A 7,857-nucleotide genomic window follows, 5' to 3' on the forward strand; every position below is an offset into this window, starting at 1 on the left:
CCCTCACTCTTAATATATATATATATATATATATATAATATATATATATATATTATATATATATATATAATATATATATATATATTATATATAATATATATATTATATTATATATAATATATATATATATATATATATATATATATATATATATATATATATATATATATATCAGGTACACTGATAATATTTTTGTTTATGACTGGGATTGGGTGGGTATGAATAGGAACAGCACCCTATGGGCCAATAGGCCTTCTGTAGTTACCTGTGTTCTTATGGTCCAAACATGGATAATAATAGCATAAGATAGAGAATATAAACAATGAATTAGTGAGACAAATGTGTATCAATGATCCTACTCAAATCGCCCTTTAACTGATCTATCAAAAATGGGTCTAAATTATATAAACCACTGTTAATGTTCAGATTACATGATTTTGTAATCTGTATTAAAGCAGATTCAATTATATTCCTATTGAAAGTACTTTTACAATTCGTTATTGAAGGCACCATCTCCCAATCAATTTGGTGAGAATTTTCTGACAAATGAACAAACAAAGCATTAGACAATTGGCCATGTCTTACAGAGTATTTATGTTGCGAAATTTTACATTTCAAATCTTTAGATGTTTACCCAACATAGAACTTATTACAGTCTTTACAAGGTATTTTATAAATGACACAATTATCACTACGAGGGCTGTTTCTAACTAAAAGTTTACCAACAGTATTTTCGTAGCTAAACAATACATGTATATCAAAACGTTTCAAGGCCTTGACCATATTTTCAAACCCAGAGAAATATGGTACATATATATATATATATATATATATATATATATATATATATATATATATATATATATATATATATATACATATACATATATATATATATATATATATATATATATATATATATATATATATATATATATATATATATATATATATATATTCAAGATGCATTGTGAGGGTTAAAAATAACTTTACCCTTCGCTAATGTGCTGGTAAATAGCTTTCACCTGGTGAACCCGGCTACGAGTAAGGGGCTGCACCCGCACACGATGGGATTCGAACCCTGCGACTGATTTCCCGTTTGCAAATTCACTTATACCTTAACATTGAGATTTAGCCATCTTTCAAAAGACCACCACCATCACTATTTCTCCTCCACCCACCTCCCTCTAAGCCTTCAGACTCTCCTCCCACTTCTCCTGCCACCATCTAACTCTCCACCAACCCTCCCTACACTATAGCCCTCCTCTCCACCACCACCACCACACTCCACCCAACTCTCCACCACCACCGCCCTACACCCAACTCTCCACCACCAGCACCACACTACACCCAACTCTCCACCACTACCACCACCCAACTCTCCACCACCAGCACCACCACCACCCAACTCTCCCCCCCCCCTCTCCACAATGCCCGGACTTACCTCCAGTACACCAGTGCTGTACACACGCCAGGAGCCCTGAACAAACGACCCTTCAGAGCTCGGGGTGGGTATCAAGCTCTCACAACACAATGCTCGCAGTCTTACTAAGACTGCTCCACCACCACCACCGACATAAATACCTTTTCTCACCTTTGATTGATGAAAATTTCCTAGATTTACTACCCCCTAGATTATGTGATGAAATTATTTAATATATATATATGATATATGAAGCGAAAGCTCTCAGCCTGCTGACAGCAGTCAATAAAAGTCTGCTCCTGAATCCACCTGCGGAAAAAAGCAGAGTTAGGAGGGGACAAATGCTAATTCCACACTCACACCAGTTGCCGACACCTTGATCGACTAATTAATAGCTTGCAACACCCCCCCCCCCCCGGCCGCCAGGTCCGTAGCCTAATAGCGCTGACCTTGCATGCTCGCCCCTTATATATATTAGGCACAAAGGGGGAAGGGGGGGGGGGAGGGGAAGCTAGAACTTCCGACAAACTAATTTGTTTAATCTTGTTCCCTATTATACCTGATGGATCACTGCTTTGTACTTTCTACTATTTTTAGGTGTAAGCTTGTGTGTAATTATCTGCTTTGGCTCTTCCATTGTACACACGCACGCACGCACACACACACACACACACACACACACACACATACACACACAGTTTGAGTTTGAGTACAACTAGGCGGGATCCAAGAGTCAATGCTCGATCCTGCAGACACAACTAGGTGAGTACACACATACACACACACACACACACACACACACACACACACACACACACACACACACACACACACACACACACACACACACACACACACACACACACACACACCCACACACACACTCAGGCTCAAAAACTTTACACTAGTTGATAGGATGTCGAGAGGCGGGACCACAGTTCCTAAGCGCAATCGTATAACTTGGTCTAGTAAGCCAGGATCGCCATCAGATTAGGCAGAGATTTCATTTCGGCCTAATTAGAATAGGATGACTTAAGTAAAACTATTAACTTAGTTTTAGTTCAAAGTATAAACAAATATTATTAGTGTAGACTATAATGTATTAAAATCTACAATCTCAGAGAGAGAGAGAGAGGGAGAGAGAGAGAGAGAGAGAGAGAGAGAGAGAGAGAGAGAGAGAGAGAGAGAGAGAGAGAGAGAGAGAGAGAGAGAGAGAGAGAGAGAGAGAGAGAGAGAGAGAGAGAGACCGTTGAATAAGTGGGAACCCTTCGTCTTGGAGAAGAGAAAATCCGACATGTGGAGAGATTTGCCATTCTCCCCCCGAATGCATAGACATGCACATACAAGCTTTTTCCAGACATAGTTGCATGAATAAGCAGTATTCGTGACCCAGCCTCTTGGCCGCCACCTGCCATTGCTCGTGGCAGGCAAATTACACTCCAAATGGGGGAGAGATACTTTTTAGCTTCCGATTTTTTGCCTTACTGATAATCACCGTCTGAGGCTTGTCGGTCAGAGAGCTTCTCCCACAGAAGAAGCTAGACTAATTGACCTTTAAGTAAGTCCGTAAAACCGCAATGTAGAAATGCAGCCGAGTTATCAGTTTATCTGTGAAAGTTGAGTACGTGACTCAGTCGTAGACTCAGACTCAGTCAGACTCATGCGATGAGAAATGGTTGTTCTGCCGAGAGCAAAAATCAGAGCAAAAATGCAAAACATGTTCCAGCTTTGCCGAAATGTTTGGACAAAAAAAAATAAATCTTTTTTTGTCATCCTGCCACACACAAAAGATGGGTATTTTGCATCAGGTAAACATGAAGCCTCATTTCCATAACCTGTAATTAGCAAAAAACCTCAGCATGAGGCTACTGGCTGCTGCTGCTGCTGCATGCACATCTAGCAGCCATTTAGACAAAGATCTTACAATTAATGAAATATGTAGAATAAATTAAAATTGGTGAAAGAAAATGTGCATCACAGATGTAATTAAACAAACTGAGCATAATTCAAGGTGATTGGACTTATTTAATTTGTTAAAATTTTGTCATTTTTATAACGAAATTTGACCATAAGGAATAACGGAGATTTTTCGCATTTTACCCAAATTAACCTCTAATTTGAAAAATAAGACGAATATTTAAAAAATTATGCCTGAGTGCTATTTTTTAGCGTAAGTCAAGGTGATTGCACTTATTTTAAGTTTTAAATTTAGTAATTTTATATGGAAATTTTACCAAAAGGAACACGGTGATTTTTCGCATTTTACCCAAACTGACCTTCACTTTAAATAACAACAAGGATATTAAAAATATTATAGTTGAATGCTATTTTTGAGCGTAATTCAAGGTGCTTGAAGATATCTCAAATTTAAAATTTAGGAATTTTTATGAGGGAATTTTACCACTAGGCAGTAATTCAACACAGGTAAGTTGACTTTGACGCTGTCTCCAGGTGGAGCCTTTACCTGAGATCCCTGTACCTTTATGTTTCCTTAGAACATTGCTTTCACTCCTGTTGTTTACACGGAGAAGTGTTTACATGGGGGGGAAGTATGGCACATATAAATATGCTTGAATATCAGTTTAGTCCACCACTAACCAAACGTAATATCAATGTCAACCTCTCTCTCTCTCTCTCTCTCTCTCTCTCTCTCTCTCTCTCTCTCTCTCTCTCTCTCTCTCTCTCTCTCTCTCTCTCTCTCTCTCTCTCTCTCTCTCTCTCTCTCTGTCTCTCTCTCTACCGAGGCTAATAGCAGTTCATTGAACCTCAGGATATTTGATCCGACACGAGTTGAATAGTCCCATGGGGACTATAAGGCAGTACAATGATCAACTACATATTTGCCATGACAGCAGCCCTCCCTCCTCCCCCCCACTCTCTAACAACGTATGAAAGTGTAAAATTAACATGCAAAACAAAAGCCGTGGGGGACTGTATTGTATATTGAAAAATATACAAATTTGGGAGGATATCAGTGAGTCTGACACTTTCCACCGCCACTGTGGATTGCAATATACTGTATGTATATATATATATATATATATATATATATATATATATATATATATATATATATATATATATATATATATATATATATATATATATATATATATATATATATATATAGTTAGAGGGATAGAAGCCCTAAACCAGAAAATAATAAATACAGAATATGCGGTCATATTCAATGAAACATGTTTGAAAGAAAACCTGCTGCCAGTATACACCAATATATATATATATATATATATATATATATATATATATATATATATATATATATATATATATATATATATATATATATAAAGTAAAATGAAAAAAACACAGAGCAACATAATTTACTAACAGATGTCAGAAACTCACAAGATCACTATTGCACATCAAACGCCTCCTCGAACTCCTCCGAGGCTGCGCGCGTATATGTATATGTTTATTTATATACATCCATTATACGCGAGATTTCGCCCTCCTTTCATACCCACAACCCCATGCGAAGCCTTAACTAAAGAGGGCACAAATGCGTGAAACCTCAAGTCTCACAGATATACCAAAATCTTGCATGACTTCGGACCCCCAACTCACGAAAGGCTTTGTAACTCATATTCTTATCTCCGGGGGAAGTGATAATAAAATAATTTTTGTGACCAACAGAGCAGATGATGCTGCTCGGCCCAAGTGAGGATGCCCCATCTCCTCATCTTCTGCCGTTCAAGTCTACATATAAGGTATATGGTACTGAAAACTCACACCCCAGAAGTGACTCGAACCCATACTCCCAGGAGCAACGCAACTGGTCACTACAGGACGCCTTAATCCGCTTGACCATCACGACCGGACATAAGGAAGTGATAGCCGAAGCTATTTGAACCACTTCCCCGCCGGCACTCGGATGGTAATCTTGGGCTTGTTCGCAAAGGTATATGGTATATGGTGCCGCCCACACGCAGAAGGGCTTCAGGATATGAGACCACCCTGCTCACAATTGAGAGGCCCACTAACAAGCATATTTTCTTTCATGTGTTTCTGAATGTTATTAGATCCCCTTCCCCTTTGGCGATATCACTACCCCCATGTTATAGAAAAGCTCCTTGACCTGCCGGAGGTTAGAAGCACATTCAAAGGAATATTTCCAAACTTAAATCGCGAACTTCTGCAAGGTATTGGAAAACCAGTTGAGTTTTTTTTTTAAGCGAAGACGCTCATTGTGTAGCCATATCTCCGCAGGCGCTCGTTATTGGATATCATTCCGTTCCCTTCCTGAGCTGTTCTCAGCCCTCAATGTCTGCTATGCACGCCTTGCTCTCTGCACCCGCCTCACCACAAGCCTTGCCCTGCTAAGCTGCAGGCAGCCACACTCGCTAATACACACGTGTTATCCTAATGTGCAATAAAAACAAATTTTCAAGCATATATTGTTTTTATGTTATAATTTTAACCCATCTTAAGGCTATGATCGTTCAAGCTGTGGTCGAAGTCATAAATTTAAACGCACTCTATTAAAGAAAATACAATGTTTTCATTATAAATTAGCATTGTTATGTATTATAATTTGTTTATATCTAGGCCTGAGTTAGGTTAGGTTTGGTCTCAAGATTGCAACAAATTATTTGTATTTGTGGTACGAAACTTAAGTATTTAGATACAAGTGAATTGGAAGTCAGCGAAGCACTGTTTGAACAAAAGTTCGAGAATCATAAGTTGTGAGCAGCTAATCCTCATAAACATTATACAATTGCTAGCTTACCTGTAGAGGGTCTCAGGAGTTCTTCTCCTAGTCCAGCTACATATATACGATCCACAACTGATGACCTAACTTTCTTCAAATCGTAGTACCCTCACTTCCTGTGTACAAAAAGAACCTCTATACATGCTTCACGCACCTGTGGTGAACACAAATAATTGCCAACAGAACAAAATCATCTAACCTAACTTGGGTCTAACTATATACACTAATCTAATATATATCATTAATTTATATTTGAGAAAAGAGTCATGGGTGTAGGGAATATTATTGACTCATAAGCTATTAATAATTCAGCGTTTGAGTTACACCTCAATTGATGTCAACCAGTTGACTGACAGTTGAGAGGCGGGGCCAAAGAGCCAAACCTCAAGCACAACTAGGTGTGTACAACTAGGTAAGTACCTTGTGGGCAATTGCATCGCTGGGCATCGCTGTAGTGCCCTCATTGACAGTCAGTCCTGCCCATCGATCACTGGGCATCGCTGTAGTGCCCTCAGTGACAGTCAGTCCTGCCCATCGACCACTGGGCATCGCTGTAGTGTCCTCATTGACAGTCAGTCCTGCCCATCGACCACTGGGCATCGCTGTAGTGCCCTCAGTGACAGTCAGTCCTGCCCATCGACCACTGGGCATCGCTGTAGTGCCCTCATTGACAGTCAGTCCTGCCCATCGACCACTGGGCATCGCTGTAGTGCCCTCAGTGACAGTCAGTCCTGCCCATCGACCACCGGGCATCGCTGTAGTGCCCTCAGTGACAGTCAGTCCTGTCCATCGACCACCGGGCATCGCTGTAGTGCCCTCATTGACAGTCAGTCCTGCCCATCGACCACTGGGCATCGCTGTAGTGCCCTCAGTGACAGTCAGTCCTGCCCATCGACCACTGGGCATCGCTGTAGTGCCCTCAGTGACAGTCAGTCCTGCCCATCGACCACTGGGCATCGCTGTAGTGCCCTCAGTGACAGTCAGTCCTGCCCATCGACCACCGGGCATCGCTGTAGTGCCCTCAGTGAAACCAGTCCTGCCCATCGACCACTGGGCACCGCTGTAGTGCCCTCAGTGACACCAGTCCTGCCCATCGACCACTGGGCACCGCTGTAGTGCCCTAAGTGACACCAGTCCTGCCCATCGACCACTGGGCACCGCTGTAGTGCCCTCAGTGACACCAGTCCTGCCCATCGACCACTGGGCACCGCTGTAGTGCCCTCAGTGACACCAGTCCAGCCCTTGGCATGGACCAATACACATGTGGGCGTCACCGTATTTTCAGGTTGTCGCTTCCAGCTGGCGTTCGTCGGTGAAAAACCAGCGGTATCGGAATTCTATCGAGCACTTGGAGGGTGTGAAGCGGGGGATGTGTCTCATCTCTGGTGCGGATGCTCGGTAACCCTCGCCTTTCATTGTGTCTGACGCCAACTGTCTTTAAGTCTTGCCCTCTGGCGGCGACTGCTAAACATTCCTGATGCGGTAAGCGGCTTGTTTGGTTTCGGTAGTGGTTATCTTGAGGTTATCTTGAGATGATTTCGGGGCTTTAGTGTCCCCGCTGCCCGGTCCTCGACCAGGCCTCCACCCCCAGGAAGCAGCCCGTGACAGCTGACTAACACCCAGGTACCTATTTTACTGCTAGGTAACAGGGGCATAGGGTGAAAGAAACTCTGCCCATAGTGACGGGTACTTAACGTACACT

The sequence above is a fragment of the Procambarus clarkii genome, chromosome 91 (assembly GCF_040958095.1).
Source record: "Procambarus clarkii isolate CNS0578487 chromosome 91, FALCON_Pclarkii_2.0, whole genome shotgun sequence".
NCBI lineage: Eukaryota > Metazoa > Arthropoda > Malacostraca > Decapoda > Cambaridae > Procambarus > Procambarus clarkii.